This window comes from Leucoraja erinacea, chromosome 24, assembly GCF_028641065.1.
Source record: "Leucoraja erinacea ecotype New England chromosome 24, Leri_hhj_1, whole genome shotgun sequence".
Taxonomy (NCBI): Eukaryota; Metazoa; Chordata; class Chondrichthyes; order Rajiformes; family Rajidae; genus Leucoraja; species Leucoraja erinaceus.
Window position 1 is genome coordinate 33,059,709 of NC_073400.1, and position 12,207 is coordinate 33,071,915.

At 45.0% G+C, this 12,207-nt stretch overlaps 1 protein-coding gene across 3 annotated transcripts in view; it reads left to right on the plus strand.

The window, feature by feature from the left end:
* LOC129708958 (6-phosphofructo-2-kinase/fructose-2,6-bisphosphatase 2-like) overlaps positions 1 to 12,207 on the plus strand; it is a 58,903-nt gene that overhangs the window by 3,921 nt on the left and 42,775 nt on the right. The window lies entirely within an intron of this gene.

Genomic DNA, 12,207 nt, shown 5'->3' on the forward strand with positions numbered 1-12,207 from the left:
TGTATGGCTTCATCGCCGGCTTTTCTAATTTATCAGTAGATATTTGATTAACAGCAATGGTAAGATAGTTCTTCTGATACCCGTTTTCGTTGTTCCTTTTCAAGGAGCCATAAATAACCTATCCAAGTCGGGTTTTTGTAGCATACGGTCCATCTACTTGGCGCTGAACAATCTGTATAGGTTCCAATGCCTTCAAAACATTCATTCCGATAAGTAGATCAACACTAGAATTTATTTCAGATATCTTGACATCCTTCAGGTAAGGCCATTCTATCAGGTTTTCATGTCTTGGTATATTTTGACGATCAACATGCATGATTCCATGTGTTAACACTTCAGATATTGGTATAAAACTATCTTCATCCAAACTGGATATCTCCATATTTGTAATTGAATACTCCTGCTCTCTTTATCTTTAGTCATGGTACTGAGTTGGATGATCAGCCATGATCATATTGAATGGCCTACTCCTGCACCTATTTTCTATGTTTCTATGTAATCGAATCTTAGTCTCTTCTATAATGTCCAGCCTTCTCGTCAGGTTTTCTATGCAAAAGGTAGTCGAACTTCCGTGATCCAGAAAAGCATATGTTTGCAACATTGTATTCGTCTTGCTATTCCTTACCTGTACTGGTAAGATGGAAAAATTACAAGCTTCAACCCCGGCCCCAATATGAGCAGTTACTTGAGGCGAGGTGATAGCATCTCTAGTAGTGGCTTCTTCTTCTGTTCCGTTTGCTTCAGTGCATCTTCTTCTATTTACTCTGATAGCTCTTTGTCTATTTGTTCCAGTTCTTCTTCTTCCCAATACTCTGGTAGCTCTTCTTCAGTGTGAAGTGCTTCAGGATGATATTGCCAGCACTTATAACAAATCATAGGACTCTTACAGTCTTTCACCATATGTCCTTTTTTCAAACATCCAAAACAGATTTCCTTCTCTTTCAAGAAGTCCATCTTTTCTTCATATTCTTTCATCTTGAATCTTCGACGCCATCTTATGGTGTGACCAACTTCATCACATAACAAACAAAACATTATTTGCTTGCTAATAGATACATTTCCTTTCATTCTATCAGTCTTTTCCACAGGTCTGGTTGTGATAGCAAAACTACTTCTCGTAGGTTCTGATATTTCTTCAGTTTTGGTAAAGGTAGAACCTTTGTTAGTTGCAATTGGTTTATAATCTTGAATAGTCCCGTAGTGTGGCTCTAACATGTACCGTACTTCCCTTTCTAAGAATTTCTCCAGGTCTGGTAGCCTGGCTACTTGGTTCCTTTCTTCCATTATTCCGCCTGCTTCATATCTCCACTTTTCTCTCGAAGGTTACACAGAAAAGCTTCTGGGCAACTTGCTAACTTGCTAATGATGATTCGAGTATTACTCGCAAGATTAATTTCCTCCAAGTGGCCGAGATTTCTCATCGAGCTGCAACAACTTCTCAGAAATATTGCATATTTACTCAATGCCTTCCCATCTTCCGGCTTGATTTCTTTCCAAGCATGGGCCTTCTCCATGGATGTGTTAGCAATCCTCTGTTCATTGCAAAAATGGTCTTTAAGTAATCTTCTCGCCTTTTTATAGCCATGGCTGCCTGTCTCAATTTGACAACTTTCTACAAGTAACTGAACATCTCCGCTTGTGTACTTCATCAGAAATCGTAAGCGCTCCTTTTCATCCGTAACTTTCGTTTCTAATACTTCTTCTAATGTCCTTACGAAGGCTTCATACCGCAAAGGATCTCCATCATACGTAGGGATTTCTGCTGGTGGTAGAATGAGAGAGGTATTTTGTTGAGTTATGATCTGGTTGAATTCAGTTTGCCTTTTCACCAATGCCAATAATCCATCCTGATAACCTTGGCTTGGCTCCACCTGTTGATGAACAGGCCTCTGTGATTCAAATTGGCTTGCTCGAGCCTGTGCACCAGGCCTCGGAAAAGCGTGGTCCAATATTGGTTTGTCCCGAGCATCCGCAGACGCTCCAATAGTAGTTTGTTTCGATCTAGTACTCATTTGCTGAGATGAAGTTTTACCCATCTTACTCTGTTCCAAAGGGTTTTCAAAACCAAGAAATCCGGTGGACCTCAATTGTGGAATTGATCCAACTGCTAATTCAATTGGAGTAGTTTTTTCTCCTGGTCTGGAGCTCATCGTCTTCGATGATCTAGAGCTGCATCTTGAACCCTTTCTTTCCAATATCTCCATCTTAGATTTGGGCACCACCATTTTTGTGTCTAGTTTCAGTTGTTCCTTTCGTCACCTCAGCTCCTTTATCCGTTCTTCTAGGTGTCCCATCTCTTCTTTCCTCTGATCGTTCCATTGTCTCATCTCAATGTCGCTCAATATCATGTTTCATCTTCAAGGCATCCGCTTCTATTAAGAGAGCGGCTAGATCAGCTTCAATCGAGCAGATGCCCTTGATACCAAACTGGCTGTAGAACCAGATTTATGTCTTGATCCTCGTGGAGATACTTTCGCGATATTATCTCGTGGTGTAATTTCATCTTCCATTCTGGCATCTTGTCCGGGAACATTACCATCTGGTTCGGGAATTGCTCTGCCAAGGACAAGAAGGCTCTGCAGAGAGTAGTGCGTTCGGCCGAACGCACTATGGGAACTTCACTCACCCCCCTGCAGGAACTATACAACAGGAGGTGCAACTCCAGAGCAAACAAAATCATGAGAGACCTCTTCCACCCCTGCAACAGACTGTTCCAGCCGCTACGGTCAGGCAAACGCCTCCGTTGCCATGCAGTGAGAACGGAGAGGTTGAGAAGGAGTTTCTTCCCAGAGGCAATTCGGACTGTAAACGCCTTTCTCACCAGGGACTAACTGTACAGAACGTTTTTCCTTCTATTATTTATTATGTAAAATAATATGTGTGTTATGATTGTGTTTATAATTTGTTTGGTTGTTTTGTTGTTCCGCGAGCATTGCCACTTTCATTTCACTGCACATCTCGTATGTGTATGTGACAAATAAACTTGACTTGACTTGACTTGACTTGACTTGGCACCTTGTTGCTTCGCACTTCCAGCTACTAAGCTCGTAGGTTGTGGTATAATTTCAAATAACCACTCCTCTGCCTCATCTATGAAACCATTGAATATCTTCATCTTATCTTCCCACCACTGGGTATGTCTTCTGCGTTCTTCCCAAGACGGCTGTGAACACAGCAGCACATTCTGTTTCTTTCCAACTCTTTGCAGAGGTTCCATAGTTGGCTCATATTAGATTTCACTTCGATCGTGTTCTGTACTGATTCCATTAATTTCTTCTGTTTCTCAATTAATCTGGTAACCTGGTTTCATAATTTGTTTCTCTCCTTCTCGGTTTCTTTCAAGCAGGCAGGATGTTTATTATCTGTTTCTTCACGATACATGAGTTCCCTGTAACTTTCAATTGACTCGTTAACTTGCTCCCATATCGAGTTTTCCTCAGGCATGGCTCTGTCTTCATCTTGTGGCTCCATGATTTTAAAGAGGTCTTGGCAGATCGCCAAGTCTTTAAATTGAACGAACAAAGTAATCTCTGAATTCTGCTGCAACTCCATCGAGTGGCCATTTTGAAAACATTTTCCTTAAAATAATAATATACTAATATTGTAGACAACATCTCTCAAACATCCATGGGCTTAAAGCTGACGATAGTTCGAAAGGAATACGTGTTATCAAGCGTTCCAAACAATCCAAGGTCAGTCGTCTCCTTTCTCCAGACAGATGGGAAAAACACTTTCTGGCTCTTCTTACAGAAGCCTTTTAAAATTAAAGCTTTTCAGCTTCAAAATACAAAGAATAATAGTCGATTTTACTCACAATTTCTGTGATGATGTCCTTAGATAAGTCTTGTCGCTGTCGATAGACCTCAAGGCCTTCTCTGGCCGAGATCTATTATCTTCAGTTCCTCGGCTGGAACAGGTATTGTCTTCAGTTCCTCGGCTGGAACCGGTATTCTGGCCAAAAACCCCTTCCGAGATCTTAGCCAAATCTTCTATCCCACTCTCTGGGACTGGTATTCACCCCCTTGGTCGGAGGTATCCTTTGACTTAATTATAGCGGCAGATTTTATATCGTTCAAGAGATTACTCCCTCACTGCTAAGTGGACTGCATGGTTAAGGCGAATATCGTTGTACGGAAGCGAGCTCTCCGTCCAAGACCTTCAGAGCTTCTTCACAGATACATCTTCAAAACACAGACCTTTGATTAATAAATTCTTTATTGTTGATGAAAAACAATAAGGTATATCCAAACTTCCTGCGACTAATACACTATAATCTTCATCGAACTCCAGCTTATTGCATTAAAGGTTAGAAAACTCCTCGTGACTCCGTTACACTTCGCATGATCGAAGGGTAAACCTTCCCCATGCTGGTCCTAAATTAAAACTGAAAACTAAGCTTCTGCCCTAAAATATGTCATGAATCCTACCCACAATATAACAGGCAGTCTAACATTTAAAGACACATGCCATCATAGCAAAAGGATTTGAGTATAAGAGCAGGGGGGTTCTATTGCAGCTGTACAGGGTCTTGGTGAGACCACACCTGGAGTATTGCGTACAGTTTTGGTCTCCTAATCTGAGGAAAGACATTCTTGCCATAGAGGGAGTACAGAGAAGGTTCACCAGACTGATTCCTGGGATGTCAGGACTTTCATATGAAGAAAGACTGGATAGACTCGGTTTGTACTCGCTGGAATTCAGAAGATTGAGTGGGGATCTTATAGAAACTTACAAAATTCTTAAGGGGTTGGACAGGCTAGATGCAGGAAGATTATTCCCGATGTTGGGTGAGTCCAGAACTAGGGGTCACAGTTTAAGGATAAGAGGGAAGTCTTTTAGGACCTAGATGAGAAAATCATTTTTTACACAGAGAGTGGTGAATCTGTTGAATTCTCTGCCACAGAAGGTAGTTGAGGCCAGTTCATTGGCTATACCTGTATTTAAGAGGGAGTTAGGTGTGGCCCTTGTGGCTAAGGGATCAAGGGGTATGGAGAGAAGGCAGGGATGGGATACTGAGTTGTATGATCAGCCATCATATCGAATGGCGGTGCAGGCTCGAAGGGCCGAATGGCCTACTCCTGCACCTATTTTCTATGTTTCTATCATCAATGACACACAAAACAAGCCAAATGGCCACTACAGCTTTTAGTCTTTAATGCTGCTTATTAGTTTACTCTCATTCGACTTTCCTTAATTAATTCTTTGGTGACTGCATAATTCTGCAACACTCCTAATCCTCAAGTTTACTGCATTTTCTGGCGCCTTTATAAGATGTTTTAAACTTATAGCTGGACTACTTTATCTGTTGTATTTGTGCCTTAAAGGAATGCAAGGTCAATGGTGGAGGAGGATGCAGAAAATATAACAACTGCATAATCTTAAAACTGATTAATATTTTAGCATCTGGAGAAAATAGATAGGTTGTGTTTTGGGTCATGTGTCTAAGCCATGCCATTTGTCTTTGATGCCTTTGTGTTTAAAGTTTTCACTGCTGTAACATGTTAAAGTATGGCATTCTTTTTGCCACATTTTGGAATGTCTCTCAGTAGAAAATTACGGCCAGTTTATCTACATTTCCCTATTTTGACTGAACCAACGATTTAACCTGCACGGAAGGCACACACACAGGCTTGTAGTTAGAGCTGAGTGAATTGAGGGTTAATAGATTTCATTGTTAATTGAGAATAAATTGTCAGATCAAATGACAAATGTCAATTCAGCTGGGTAAAACTTGATTAACCAGTCCAGAGAGCATCGAATGTCTTCAGCTACGAGCCACTGACATGTTGTAGTTTCTTTTGAACACAGAAGCAATCGGTCTGTTTTGCCCATTTGTTGTAGGGAGTCATATTGCTAGAAATCTCAGAAACTAGCAGCTTGTGTTAACAATACACACTATCATAAATGGGTAAAGATTATAACAATATAGAAAGTAGACAAAATTGCTGGAGAAACTCAGCGGGTGAGGCAGCATCTATGGAGCGAAGGAAATAGGCAACGTTTCGGGTCGAGACCCTTCTTCAGACCAAAGATCCTATAGCTCTGCTATAGCATCTTTGCTTCAGACTGATGTGGGGGGGGGGGGGGGGGGGGGGGGGGGGGGGGGGGGGGGGGGGGGGGGGGGGGGAAGTAAGGAAGATGTGGAGCTACAGGGCTGAGGGAGAGCTGAGATGGGGTGGAGAAAGTAAGGACTACCTGAAATTAGAGAAGTCAGTGTTCATACCGCTGGGGTGTAAACTGCCCAAGCGAAATATGAGGTGCTGCTCCTCCAATTTACGATGGTCCTCACTCTGGCCATGGGGGAGGCCCAGGACAGAAAGGTCGGATTCGGAATGGGAGGGGGAGTTGAAGTGCTGACCCACCAGGAGATCAGGTTGGTTATTGCGAACCGAGTGGAAGTGTTCGGCGAAGCGATCGCCAAGCCTACACTTGGTCTCACCGATGTAGAGCAGCTGACATCTAGAGCAGCGGATGCAATAGATCAGGTTGGAGGAGGTGCAGGTGAACCTCTGTCGCACATGGAAAGACTGCTTGGGTCCTTGAATGGAGTCAAAGCGACAAGTGTAGCATTTCTTGCGGTTGCAAGGGAAACTGCCCGGAGAGGGGGTGGTTTGGGTGGGAAGGGACGAATTGACCAGGGAGTTACGGAGGGAGGGATCTCTGCGAAAAGCCGACAGGGGAGGAGATGGGAAGATGTGGCAAGTGCTGGGATCACGTTGGAGGTGGCGAAAATGTCGGAGGATTATTTGTTGTATGCGACGGCTGGTAGGGTGGAAGGTGAGGACAAGGGGGACTCTGCCCTTGTTACGAGTGTCAAGTCAAGTCAAGTCAAGTTTATTTGTCACATACACATACGAGATGTGCAGTGAAATGAAAGTGGCAATGCTCGCGGACTTTTGTGCAAAAGACAAACAACAAAACAACCAAACAAATTATAAACACAATCATAACACACATATTCTTTTACATAATAAATAGTGGAAGGAAAAACGTTCTGTAGAGTTAGTCCCTGGTGAGATAGGCGTTTACAGTCCGAATTGCCTCTGGGAAGAAACTCCTTCTCAACCTCTCTGTTCTCGCCGCATGGCAACGGAGGCGTTTGCCTGACCGTAGCAGCTTGAACAGTCCGTTGCAGGGGTGGAAGGGGTCTCCCATGATTCGGCCGAACGCACACTACTCTCTGCAGAGCCTTCTTGTCCTTGGCAGAGCAATTCCCAAACCAGATGGTAATGTTCCCGGACAAGATGCTTTCCACCGCCGCTGGGTAGAAGCACTGGAGGATCCTCGGAGACACTCTGAATTTCCTCAATTGCCTGAGGTGGTAAAGGCGCTGCCTTGCCTTACTCACGAGTGCTGAGGCGTGTGATGCCCATGTCATATCCTCAGAGATGTGGACTCCCAGATATTTAAAACAGTTCACCCTATCCACAGGATCCCCATTTATCCTCAATGGAGTGTACGTCCTCGGATGATGTGCCCTCCTAAAGTCCATGATCAGCTCCTTCGTTTTTTTGATGTTCAAGAGGAGGCTGTTGTCCTGGCACCAGAGTGCTAGATCAGCCACCTCCTCCCGGTAGGCCTTCTCATCATTGTCTGAGATCAGGCCCACCACCACAGTGTCATCAGCAAACTTAATTATTGAATTGGAGCTGAACCTAGCCACACAGTCATGTGTGTACAGGGAGTACAATAGGGGGCTGAGGACGCAACCCTGGGGCGATCCTGTGCTCAGGGTGAGGGACTCCGATGTATTCCCTCCCATCTTGACTACCTGGGGCCTGGCGGTGAGAAAGTCCAGGACCCAGGCACACAGGGAGGTGTTGAGCCCCAATTCCATTAGCTTCCCGGCCAGTCTGGTGGGGACTATCGTGTTGAAGGCTGAACTGTAGTCTATGAACAGCATCCTCACGTAGCCCCCCTTCTGGCTGTCCAGATGGGAGAGAGCGGTGTGCAAGACCTGGGAGACCGCATCGTCCGTGGACCTGTTCGGACGGTATGCGAACTGCAATGGGTCCATGTTCCGAGGGAGGAAGGCGCAGATATGATTCTTCACCAGCCTCTCAAAGCATTTCATGACTACCGAGGTAAGGGCCACCGGACGGTAGTCATTCAGACAGGCTGGGGAGGCATTTTTTGGTACCGGTACAATGATGGATTTTTTTAAGCAGGCAGGGACCACGGACTTGTCCAGGGAGAGGTTGAATAATGTAGTGAGCACTGGAGCTAGCTGCGTAGCACAGGACTTGAGTACTCGCCCCGAGATGCCATCGGGGCCTGCAGCTTTTCTCGTGTTCACCCGTGTCAGTGCCCTCCTCACGTCGTGCTCGGACAGCGAGAATGGGTGCACATTCCTCCCTTCAGCTTCGGTAGCCAGCCCGCTGGCGGTATTGTCGATAGTCGGCAGACCTGGAGTGGTGTTGCCCCTCTCGAAACGAGCGTAAAAGGAGTTCAGGTCGTCAGCTAGGGAGGTGCCGGCACATGCGGATGTGGGAGGGGTGCTTCGGTAGTTGGTTACAAACCGTAGCCCCTGCCACAGGCTTCTGGTGTCCTGCTGCTCCATCTGTAACTCCATCTTGTCCCTGTACCTTCTCTTTGCGTCCTTCACCGCCCTTCGCAGTCGGTAGGACTCTGCCTTGTAGACGTCCATGTTTCCTGATGCCAGGCCTGAGTTGTAGGCAGCGGTGCAAGCATTCAAGGCCACACGGACAGACCTGTCTACCCAGTGAGGAGATGGGGAGTGGGAGCAGAGTCACGGGGTATAGCTATCTGGACTACACTTCTTCCCACCCTGCTTCCTGCAAGGACTCCATCCCCTACTCCCAATTCCTCCATCTACACTGCATCTGCACCCAGGACGAGGTGTTCCACACCAGGGCATCAGAGATGCCCTCATTCTTCAGGGAACGGGGGTTCCCCTCTTCTACCATAGATGACGCTCTCACCAGGGTCCCATCTATACCCCGTGACTCTGCTCTCACTCCCCATTCCCTCACTCGTAACAAGGGCAGAGTCCCCCTTGTTGACTCCATTCAAGGACCCAAGCAGTCTTTCCAGGTGCGGCAGATGTTCACCTGCACCTCCTCCAATCTCATCTATTGCATCCGCTGCTCTAGATGTCAGCTGCTCTACATCGGTGAGACCAAGCGTAGGCTTGGCGATCGCTTCGCCAAACACCTCAGCTCGGTTCGCAATAACCAACCTGATCTCCCAGTGGCTCAGCACTTCAACTCCCCCTCCCATTCCGAATCCGATCTTTCTGTTCTGGGCCTCCTCCATGGCCAGAATGAGGACCACCGTAAATTGGAGGAACAGCACCTCATATTTTGCTTGGGCAGTTTGCACCCCAGCGGTGTGAACATTGACTTCTCTAATTTCAGGTAGTCCTTACTTTCTCCTCACCTTCCCAGCTATCTCTCAGCCCTTTGGCTCCACCTCCTCCTTTCATCCGCACCCCCCATCCTCACATTAGTTTGAAGAAGGGTTTCGTCCCGAAACGTTGCCTATTTCCTTCGCTCCATTGATGCTGCCTCACCCGCTGAGTTTCTCCAGCATTTTTGTCTACCTTCGATTTTCCAGCATCTGCAGTTCCTTCTTAAACAGTATAGAAAGTGTTGGGCATGAGAAATTGCACAAATCTTTGCGGGACAATCTGTACTGTTTACCTCACAACATAAACTTGGCTAAATTAAGAAGAATATCGTTGTCCCTCAGACAATCATTACAGTTGCCAATTCCTAACCAGTTAGAAAAGCTCTGAAGATATCTTTGATCTTCTCCATGGCCAATTAATACAATTTCTTGTCCAGAACTGGCTGTTGCAAAATGTCCAGATAATGTAGGGATGAGGGGAGGTAATAATATTAAGTTGGATTTCGTCAAGATACTTGTGAATCTTGCATGTTATTTTGGTTGATGTTACTAAACAGTAGCACCAGGAAAGAAAATATTTCAGAATAAGGATAGGTCTCTGGGAAATGCCAAAGGTAATGGTTAGAGAGCGGAAAAGAAATCAGAGAAATGAAGTGTTTGTCAATAACCTGGTAGAAGAGAGAGAATTGAAAGGTCAGAGATGTTTGGTAAATTATCAATTGGCATTTTAGTTTTGTAGTCCATATAAAATGTGATTTTAACGCTTCATATAACACACATGAATTATGATGGTCATGACTGTTAAAAAGACAATTCTATGAACTATACTTTAAGATGATGTTTCCAAATTCTTGATTCAATAATTAGAAGTGATTATGTATGTCCAAGGCAAGATGGTGTCAAACTTGAAGGTGCCACAGGGAGGTGATTTGTTCCTGTACATCTATTGTGCAGATCAGAGAGTTGCTGCAGGTGAAGTCTTGGGAACTGTATGCAAAGTTATAGGAGGCGGACGGATGTCTGCCTTGGCCTAAAAGTTTGTGAGAATTTTTGCAGGTGAACAGACTTGTTTTTAAGTGGTGAAGAGCTGCAGATTTTTTGGGGATTGCTATTGGACAATACCCAACATGATTTCCTTCAATATTTGCTGCTCTGTTGTTTATTGTCAATGATCATGTCCATATTATTGTTGTTCATGATGAATACAATGATTATACTGCTATTATACAATAGTTCAGTGAAAATGGCAACACGGGTCAGTAAGGGTGGTGAAGAAGGTGCATGGCTTGCCTTCTCTGATCCGAGCATTGAACATAAATGTTTGGATGTTATCTTGGCAGCTTTACAAGACACAGGTCTGGGCCATACTTGGAGTATTATCTGCAGTTCTGGTCACCACATCATAGGAAGAATGTGGTTGAGATCATAAGTTCATAATTGATAGAAGAACAATTAGGCCATTCGGCCCATCAAGTCTACTCCGCCATTCAATCATGGCTGATCAATCTCTCCCTCCTAACCCCATCTCCTGCCTTCTCCCCATAACCTCTTGACACCTGTACTAATCAAGAATCTATCTATCTCTGCACTAAAGATATCCACTGACTTGGCCTCTACAGCCTTCTGTGGCAAAAAAAATCCACAGATTCACCACCCTCTGACTGAAGAAATTTCTCCTCATCTCCTTCTGAAAAGAATGTCCTTTAATTCTAAGGCTATGACCTCTACTCCTAGACTCCCACTAGTGGAAACATCCTCTCCACATCCACCCTATCCAAACCTTTCATTTTTCTGTCTGTTTCAATGAGGTCCCTCCCCATTTCTTTCTAAACTCCAGCGAGTACAGGGCCATCGCCGACAAACGCTCATGATAAGTTAACCTAGTAATTCCTGGGATCATTCTTGTAAACCTCCTCTGGACCCTCTCCAGAGCCAGCACATCCTTCCTCAGATATGCTGCCAAAAATTGCTAACATTCCAAATGCGGCCTGACCAGCACCTTATAGAGTCTCAGCATTACATCCCTAGTTTTGTATCCAAGCCCTCTTGAAATAAATTCTAGAATTGAGTTTGATTTCTTTACTACCAATTCTACTTGCAGAGTCCCTTTGTACCTCCGATTTCCAGATTCTCTCCCCATTTAGAAAATAGTCTTCACCTCTATTCCTGCTACCAAACTGCACCACACTTTGCTACACTATATTCCATCTGCCACTTCTCTGCCCACTCTCCCAACCTGACCTTCTGCAGAGTTCCTGCTTTCTTTCCACTACCCACCCTTCCACATTTTGTCATATCATCCACAAATGGCCACAAAACCATCAATCCCCTGGTGAAAATAATTAATATACAATGAAACGTAGCGGCCCCAGCACCTGCCCCAGGTGCAAGGGAGACAGTACCAAGGTAATTCACCATGATGTTGATGTCAGGACCGTGGAACTATTTGTGTGCCATCTGTGCACTGGGTAGCTACAACAAGCATGCTCGCCTCCACCCATTGGGACCCTTGTTCAGACTGATTGTAAGGGGGAGGGGAGGGAGAGGGAAAGGGAAGTTAGAAGAGAGGAGGGTCCTACAAAGCATGGCATGTAATAGGCAAATACAGGTAAGGAAGGGTTTTGATTTACAGGTGGTTGGACAAAGGCCAGAGATGAAAAGGCAGAAGGTGGAAGACAAAGGGATTGAAGAATTGCGAATTGTGAAACTAGAGATAGAAGGGGAGGGGGAAGGGAGAATAGGTGCTAGTGTGGCACTTGGGTGGGGGGGGGATGGAGAGGGTGTGGTTGGTGTTTACCTAAAGTTGGAGAATTGAATGTTCATACTGTTGGGTTGCAA